Source organism: Canis lupus, chromosome 5 (assembly GCF_003254725.2).
Source record: "Canis lupus dingo isolate Sandy chromosome 5, ASM325472v2, whole genome shotgun sequence".
NCBI classification, from domain to species: Eukaryota; Metazoa; Chordata; class Mammalia; order Carnivora; family Canidae; genus Canis; species Canis lupus.
The window spans coordinates 41,290,451-41,299,823 of NC_064247.1; positions in this window are offsets into that span (position 1 = coordinate 41,290,451).

Below are 9,373 nucleotides of genomic sequence, written 5' to 3' on the forward strand. Positions count from 1 at the left end.
TGCCATAAAAGCTCGAAAAATAAAGTGGAAGCTCTTCCTGAAAACTCTGGACCTTGAAGAGGTTTCTCCACCTAAAATCACTGCAGGGCTGTCCCATGGGAGGGAGTGACTGGGCACTGTTCCTCATTGAGGCCCGAACTGGGGCCAGGGTAGAGGCTGCCAGGAAATAGCTTTCATCTTAGCTTCAGGAAGTTGGTCAGAGCTGCCAGCAGGAGGCCTGTCCTGTCCAGTGAATGGCAATAAAGATGCCCCTGTAAGTCAGGATGGGCTGGGTTCTGCTGCAGTAACAAATGAGCCCCAGATTGCTGTTGGTTTTACCAGTAAACAATTCTTTCTTTCTTTTTTTAAAAAAATATTTTATTATTTATTTGAGAGAGAACACCAGAAAGAGTAGGGGGAGGAGCAGAGGGAGAGGAGGAAACCAATTCCCAGCTGAACAGGAAGCCCAACACTGGACTCTATCCCGGGACCGGGAGATAGTGACCTGGCTGAAGGCAGATGCTTCACCGACTGAGCCACCCAGGTGCCCCCAAAGAGTTCTTTCTAACACTATGTGTTCACTGTGGGTCATCTGGTCACTCTAATCCATATCATCCACACACTCGATACCCCAGCATAGGAACAAGTCCTATGCGGGCCACTGTTTATCTCCCAGGAGACAGAAAAAAGACATCCATTGCTAATTATGCATCAATTGGAACAGCTTCTGCTAGGAAATGACATGTGTCACTTTTGCTTATATGGGACAAAGGAATCTCTCCTTGGCCAAACTCTACCCAGGTTCCTCTGAATTCTTTTTCAACTATACCTTGACTTTTGAACTTCTGTGCTCATTTTTGCATTATGTAGTTGAAGCAAGAACCTCATTAAGTCAGTTTAGCCAGAATCCCCCATCCTCCATAGAGGATCACCCTCCATACATAACAGATCACTCTCCATACTTTCCCCTCTGCTATCTTATCACCTGGCCTACCTTCAGCAAAAATCTCATTTGGCCACAATCCACCCTGACATTTTCTTTCAATCCTTTTCCATCCACTGGCCCCCATCCTACACCTTGGTTACAAATTCCCACTGTTCTATTCCAAGTTGAGCCCAATTTCTCTCCCCAACTGCAAAACCCCACTGCAGTGGTCCCTGATTGACTCCCTCAAATAAAGCTTGCTTTACAATTCTTTAACAGGTGTCATGATGAATAATTGTCACTTTAACACACCCACAGGCCAGAGGAAGTCATGGGGCCAAGCCTGGTGTGAGGAGCAAGGGAGGAGAGTTCTCCAGCAAGTGGCACTGCAAGCTTGTGAATAATAATGCCGTCCTCCACCGTTTTCCTTTGAGAAACCTGAGGCAACTATCTGTAAAGCAGACCTCACCCAGAATGGTGGTCTTGTCCATCAGGTGTCATGCAACCTTGTATTGGAGAGAGGGAGGGATCATTCACTTGCCCGGAGGTCACAGAGCCAGGAAGTGGCAAAGCATGAGAAGTTCCCTTCTCCCTAATCTCTTCCTCCACAGTCCTAGCGGATGCAGGTGTGGTCATTTCTGATTTACATCCGTGTTCCTCTAGCCAACTTGGAAGGTCACCTGACTCTGACTCTGACTCAGCTGGGCTTGGGGGTAGGGGAGTCTTAAAACCTCTGTTGGGACAGCCTATTTGTAGGGGATGAAGGTTCCCAATCTCAGATTCAAAAGGCATTTTATGCAAGAATCTTGATTAGCTCCTTTTTTAAAAAAAGATTTTATTCATCTATTCATGAGAGACAGAAAGAGGCAGAGACAGGAGAAGCAGGCTCTATGCAAGGAGCCTGAGGCGGGACTCGATCCTAGGACCCTGGGATCATGCCCTGGGTGGAAGGCAGATGCTCAACCACTGAGCCACCCAGGCATCCCGATTAGCTCCTTTAGCTCCCTTTTAAAAAAAGATTGTATTTATTCATTTGAGGGAGAGAGAGAGAGAGAGAGAGAATGTGCATGGGAGCCAGGGAAGGGGCAGAGGGAGAGGGAGAAGCAGATCCCCCTTGGAGCAGGGAGCCTGATGTGGGGGCTCAATCCCAGGACCTTGGGATCATCACTTGAGTCAAAGGCAGTCCCTTAACTGACCTGAGTCACCCAGGCACCCAATTAACTCCTTTTTAAAAAATCATTTTACCACGTCATTTATCTGTGAAGGAAATTTCAATTGATGGGGAACAGAGCTAGCTGAGGACTCAACTGCCTCGATGTTAATACTTTGCTAAGGGGAAAAGACAATCTTAGCCTGACCCCCAGGATCCTGTAAGTCTGCTTTAACATATAAAAATTCCTTTAGAAATTTCCTTTATCTCTACCCCCCAATATACATGTGTTGCAATCATCCCCCAAGCACATGGCCCACTGATAAATATCTGAAGGGTCTCATGACTCGGGTTTTATTAGACGGTAATAAGTGACCTTTTCCCAACAATAGTTAGCTCCCTCAAGGTCCTGGAAACCTTGCTTCCAAAATTCCTTAGAGAGTACGCTATCCTCAAACCCTTCCCAATTCCCAGGTATATAATCAGCCACCCCTCACAGGCCCCAGGGCAGCCGCTCTTCCTGCCCACGAGTCCTGTCCCCATGCTTTAATAAAACTACCATTTTGCACCATAGATATCTCAAGAATTCTTTCTTGGTTGTCAGCTCCAGACCTCACCTCACCGAACCTCACCTATATTCCAAAACTTCATCACAGTGGCTTCCAACTTCCAAGGTAGGAGATCTAATCTGAACTCACTGCCTCCTCTCCTAGCTGTACTGAAAGACTGCATCAATTTCTTTTTGGGGTATAAAAAATTGAGATCATATTAGGAAGGGAACAATGGGTACCAGGGAAGTGACCAGCAATAGCCATTAACATTTACCACTGTGACATGTTCTTTGTACAGTAAAAATAAAGCCTGGTTTTTAATAATACAAGTGCCCTTGTGGGCACTTGTAAATTACATTTCCCAGTTTCCTCGCAGCGAGTCTGTGTAACTGTGTTCTGGACACGAAATGTGAGCAGACGTGATTTACACTGCTTTGAGGCTTGGCCCATAAAAACTTCCCAATCTCAAAATGTCAGAGAAAACCAGAGCCTGCCAGTAGTTAAAGTAGAAAAACACATTCTACTTGGGAACTATTGCAATAGGGTGTTAGAAATATAACTTGGCTAAGTACTTTTGAAAATGTAATGGGTTTGTTAAAGGATTCATAAATTGGGCAGCATCCCATCTAGCAAGTAGAGGGGAGCTCCAAGGAATATCACAGAATGAAAGGTTTTTATAGGAAGGAGGGTGGGGCAAGAAAGTTATTAGCAAAAGAAAGGGCTGTTCCAGGCAAGATGGAGTGGGGGTCAGGGGGTCTTAGGTAGGAAATGGAAAGAGCCCCTGTGACAGCTGACCTCTTTGGTGCTTATCAGAAAATTCCTGATTGACAGGTTAACACACATCCTTACATTTCTGGAGAAGGTTGAAAATGCAATTAGGTTAGGTACTAAGCCAGTTTGGTGAGTTGGCTTGGCCCAAGTGTCGCCACCTGGGGCCTGAGATTTTAATAAGACGAGAAGAGACATCCTCCCCACCCCATTGGACTGGGCTCAACTCTGAATATGAAAAGGAAAAATCATAATTCACAGCCAAAGAGCAGGGTGTGTGTGTGTGGGGGGGTGTCAATGGATGGAAAATTATTAAAAGGAAATATCAGGGCTAAGAGAGAATTCTGGCTAAATAAAATGCTTGCTAAAAGCAGGCCAGGGTGATCAGCCATTATTTGAGGGATGGCAGGGGATTAAGAATTCCATCAGATATCCAGGGTGGGGGGATCCCTGGGTGGCTCAGCGGTTTAGTGTCACCTTCAGCCCAGGGCCTGATCCTGGAGTCCCAGGATTGAGTCCCACGTCAGGCTCCCTGCATGGAGCCTGCTTCTTCCTCTGCCTGTGTCTCTGCCCCCCGCCCCCCACTGTGTCTCTCATGAATAAATAAATTTAAAAAATCTTAAAAAAAAAATCCAGGGTGGGAGATTCTGGCTAAAATGACTTAGCAGTATTCTTGCTAAAATTCTTATAGGAGGGCAGCCCCGGTGGCGCAGCGGTTTAGCGCCGCCTGAAGCCGGGGTGTGATCCTGGAGACCTGGGATCAAATCCCACATCCGGCTTCCTGCATGGAGCCTGCTTCTCTGTCTGCCTGTGTCCTACCATGTCTCTGCCTTTCTCTCTCTCTCTCTCTCTCTCATGAATAAATAAATTTAAAAAATTCTAAAAAAAATAAAAATAAAATAAAATAAAATAAAATTCTTAGAGGACATCCCCAAGGACAGGACCAAGTTAGGCTCAGAGGAGTTTGGTTAAGGAGAGAATCTTTGCCAATGATCTGCCAATGGATCCTTATGTTTAAACATCAGCTATAAAGAATATTTGGGGGACAGTTGAGAAAACTTGAAAAGGGACTGGATGTGAAATGGTATTCTAGAACTTTCAATGTTCTCATGCTTGCTTTGGCAGCACATATACTAAAATTAAATTTTCTTGCATGTGATAGTATCCCTGGGTTATGTAGGATATTCTTGGTTTTCTTTCTTTAAGATTTTATTTATTTATTCATGAGAGAGAGAGAGAGAGAGGCAGAGACACAGGCAGAGGGAGAAGCAGGCTTCCCACCAGGAGCCCAGTATGGGACTTGATCCTGGATCCCAGGATCACACCCTGAGCCGAAGGCAGGCGTGAGCCACCCAGGCGTCCCAGGTATTATTTTAAGAGGTGCATCCTTGGGGATCCCTGGATGGCGCAGTGGTTTAGCGCCTGCCTTTGGCCCAGGGCGCGATCCTGGAGTCCCGCGATCGAGTCCCACGTCGGGCTCCGGGCATGGAGCCTGCTTCTCCTTCCTCCTGTGTCTCTGCCTCTCTCTCTCTCTCTCTCTCTCTCTCTCTATCATAAATAAAAGAATTAATAAATAAATCTTAAAAAAAAGAGGCACCCCTTAAGTATCTAGGGGGAAAAGTTAGCACAAGACCGCAGTAGTGGGTCTCAGGTTAAGAGTGCCAATCAAATCCACAACATACCGTGGCTCACTCAGCACCTCATGTTCTTAGAAAGGATATGGGTCAGGAAATACAGCAGCCAGCTCCATAGAGAACTTGGCTTACAGCTTTCCTTTTTCTTAAACTCTGCATATGGGGTATGTTCTAGCTGCAGGAGACTTCAACAAAGGAAGCCACTGGCTCTGGGGTCCCCTGCTAGGTGAGTTGTACTGTAAAGGGAAGAGGCTACTTCCCATTCTTCAGCAAAGCCACAGACCATAAATTATAAGTTATACCAGGAATAACCCTACAAGCCAAGCACAGCAATCGAGGGGGCATTCTTGGGACAATCTAACAGCACAGGGCAGGGTGGTTCAGTGGTTGAGCATGTGCCTTTGGCTCAGGTCATGATCCCTGGTTCCTGGGATCCAGTCCCACATGGAGCTCCCCATAGGGAGCCTGCCTGCTTCTCCCTCTGCCTGTGTCTCTGCCTCTCTCTGTGTGTCTCTCATGAATAAATAAATAAAATCTTAAAAAAAAAAAAAAGTACAGGACAGGTCCTGCAGGAACTCCATCTAAATGTAGACCAAAAATCCATTCTTGAGGGAGTCACAGTTCAGCCCTGAAGGTTTTCCCTCCAGCTGTGATCTCTGCCATTTCTTTTGACTTGCTTTGATTTAAAAGAAACAAAAGGGGATCCCTGGGTGGCGCAGCGGTTTGGCGCCTGCATTTGGTCCAGGGCGCGATCCTGGAGACCCAGGATCGAATCCCACGTCGGGCTCCCGGTGCATGGAGCCTGCTTCTCCCTCTGCCTGTGTCTCTGCCTCTCTCTCTCTCTCTCTCTCTCTCTCTCTCTCTCTGTGACTATTATAAATAAAAATTAAAAAAAAAAGAAGTAAATAGGACTAGATGCAAACAACTGTGAAAGTGTTTACCAAAACTATATGCTTCTGTGGTTGAACATGTTCTTTACAGGAAATCGAAAAAATAAAATGTAAAACGGAGGAGTTTACCCCTTGCTTTTATTTCCTGTGTGGTTTGCGAGTCAATTGTGCTTCTTTAAACCTGCTCTCATGTCACAGTGCAGAGCTCTTTGATTTCACGTGGTTCCCCTGGAGCTCCCGACTACTGATTGTATCATAGTATCTCCCTCCCTCCCTCCAATGCACGTGCTAATTCTTCTGGAAGCACAAGCCATCAGACTCTTTCTGTTGGCTTCCTTCAATTGCAGGGCACAAAAAAAACAGCACTCACAGGGATTGCCCTAAACAAAAACAACAAAAAAAGGAAGCTTTCCCACATAACCAAATAGTCTTAGATTCCACTTCAGTCAGGTTTTATGCCAGAGGCCAGAGGATGAGGCCAGGCCCCCATTTCTCTCTCCCCATCACTGGCCCTTCATCCTCTCAGTGTTGCTGCCACTAGTAGACAGGTGGTTAGACGGTGGTTTACAGCCTCGGGAGCGGCCTCCTTCCAGAGGAGCATTCAGCACGCTCAGCGGAAGTGCCAGGCTCACTCTGATTGGACGGCTTTCATCACAATCCCGCCCCTGAACCAATCACTCAAGCCAGGGACTCTTAGGTCTGATTGGTCTATCTGGAGTCACATGCTCCACACCTAGCTAAGGGGGTGGAGTCAGCATAAGTGGAGGGCCCGGGAGGGGCGGGGCCAGGGGGGCGGGGCCGGGGGCGGGGCCCGGGAGGGGCTAGATTCTGGAAGGTGAGCAGCACATGACCTACTCTCAGAGTTGAGAGCAGAGAAGGAGGGGACTTGGTTGGTGACCTGGTCCTACCCCAGTTCAGAGGACATTTGGAGCTCAGTTGGTTCTCAGTGCTTTTTCAGCCTGTAGGTCCCCACAGTGACTCTTTTGCACACTCTGAGGTCTTGGCTGCTTGGGGGGCTTTTTTCTTCTCCCGGAAGCATTAATTAACCTGCTTTCCTCTCGCGCAGCCCGCGGGGTGTAGTAGTTCAGAAAGTGACCACGAGATGGAGATGGAGAGGCGAGAAACCAGGCTCCAGTCTCTGGGTTTTGTGTGTTTACTTTTTAGTGAGCTATGCAATAAATACAGACAAGTGCGCCTTAAGGGCTCGGTTCAATGAATTCTCACAAACTGAACGAACCTGTGTGACCAGCATTCATTCATCTCCAGAGACCGAATATGATCAACACCTCAGGAGGCCCTCTCGTGCCCTCTTCCACTCACCCTCCCCTCCCCCTGCCAATATTACCCCTACCCTGACTCACAGAGCCCTAGATTCATCAGTCTTTCTTGTTTTGTCATGTGCTCCTTGGGGTCTGGCTTTTTCACTCAATACACCGTCGTGAGCTTTATCCATACTGTCCTGTGTAGCTGTATTTTTTTAAATTAAGTAAACATCAACCCCAAGGTGGGGCTCGAAGTCACAACCCCAAAATCAAAAGTCACATGTGCCACTGACTGAGTCAGATGCCCCTGTAGTTGTATTTTCAAATGAACACAGTTTATTATGATTCTATGTTCCATTCTATTGTGGATGGGCATTTGGATGATTTCCGGTTCCAGGCCATTATGAACAGTGCTGTTATGAGTCTCTTATCTTTTGGTGGAGATTATATATATTTTTGTTGTGTGTTTGCCTGCCAATGAGACTGTTGGGCCATAGGTTATATATATATTTGTTTAGCAGTAGCAGCTCCTGCTTCCAACGCAGTTGAGCTGAGTTATACCACTGGTGGTGGTGCAACCAGGTTCCAATCTCACTGGGTGTTTTCTGTCTTTTCCATTTTAGCCATTCACATAGATTAGGCTTCTTTTTTTAAGTTTATTTATTTATTTTAGTAATCTTTACACCAAATGTGGAGCTTGAACTCATAACTTCAAGATCAAGAGTCACATGCTTCTGAGACTGCGCCAGCCAGGGGACCGGAGGCTTTTTTTTTTTTTTTTTTTTTTATGATGATAGTCACAGAGAGAGAGAGAGAGAGAGAGAGGCAGAGACACAGGCAGAGGGAGAAGCAGGCTCCATGCACCGGGAACCCGATGTGGGATTTGATCCCGAGTTTCCAGGATCGCGCCCTGGGCCAAAGGCAGGCGCCAAACCGCTGCGCCACCCAGGGATCCCCCCCCCCTTTTTTTTAACAGCTTTATTAGATATAGTTTACATACTGTAAAATTCACCTGTTTTTATGTGTCCAATTCAATGATTTGTGGTAAATTTATGGAGTTGTGCAACCACCAACCATGAACCAATTGTAGAAAATTTCCATCATTCTAGAAAGATTTTTCATGCCCATTTTAGCTTCAGTTTTAGCCCTCATTGTTTTCAACAGCCTTTAGGCACTTCCTTGGTGCCTGGCCCCGTGCTAAGCAATTTCAGTGATTTAAAAAATCAGTAAGGGGTGCCTGGGTGGCTCAATGGTTTAGTGCTGCCTTCAGCTCAGGGCCTGATCCTGGAAACCCAGGATAGAGTCCCACATCAGACACACTGCATGGAGCCTGCTTCTCCCTCTGCCTGTGTCTCTGCCTCTCTCTCTCTCTCTCTCTCACTGTATCTCTCATGAATAAATAAATAAAATCTTTTAAAAAGAAAATCAGTAAGGGGCACCTGAGTGGCTCAGTCTGTTGGGCATCTGACTCTTGGTTTTGGCTTATGATCTCTGGGGTGGTGAGATCAAGCCCCCTTTTGGGCTCTGAACTCAGCATGGAGTCTGCTTCAGATTCTCTCCCTCTCCCTCCTGCCTGCTCTCTCTCTCTCTCTATCTCTATCTCAGGGAAATAAAATCTTTTTTTAAAAAATCAGTAAGACCTGGTCCTTGCAGGGGCACTTGGTTGGCTCAGCAGTTGAGCATCTGCCTTCAGCTCAGGTCGTGATGCAGGGTCTTGGGATCAAGTCCCGCATCGGACTCCCCACAGGGAACTTGCTTCACCCTCTGCCTGTGTCTCTGCCTCTCTCTCTCTCTCTCTGTGTCTCTCATGAATAAATAAGTAAAATCTTAAAAAAAAAAAAAAAAAGACCTGGTCCTTGCAGCCTAGAGAGAGACAGACATGTAATCCAATTGCTATGATTCAGGAGAGGCACATAGGTGCATGGCATATGTGGTGACCCAGAAAGGGTTGAGGGTTTTGGAAGCTTTAATGGCATGTGGGGGGAATCACAGGGAAGGAGAATCAACTTTGGCCACAACCTGGGGAAAAATGTCCCTCCAAAGAAGAGCCCAGCTTTTAGGGCCTTGCTTGGAGAACTTTCCCAACCAGGGGCTTGATTAGGGAGTCTGTGCCCTTTATGCCCAGAACTTCCTGGACTCTGGTACAAGGTTGCCTCCCCCACTGGACAAGAGCCCTTAGCCCACTTTTTCACTGTGTCTCCAAGGCTGACACAG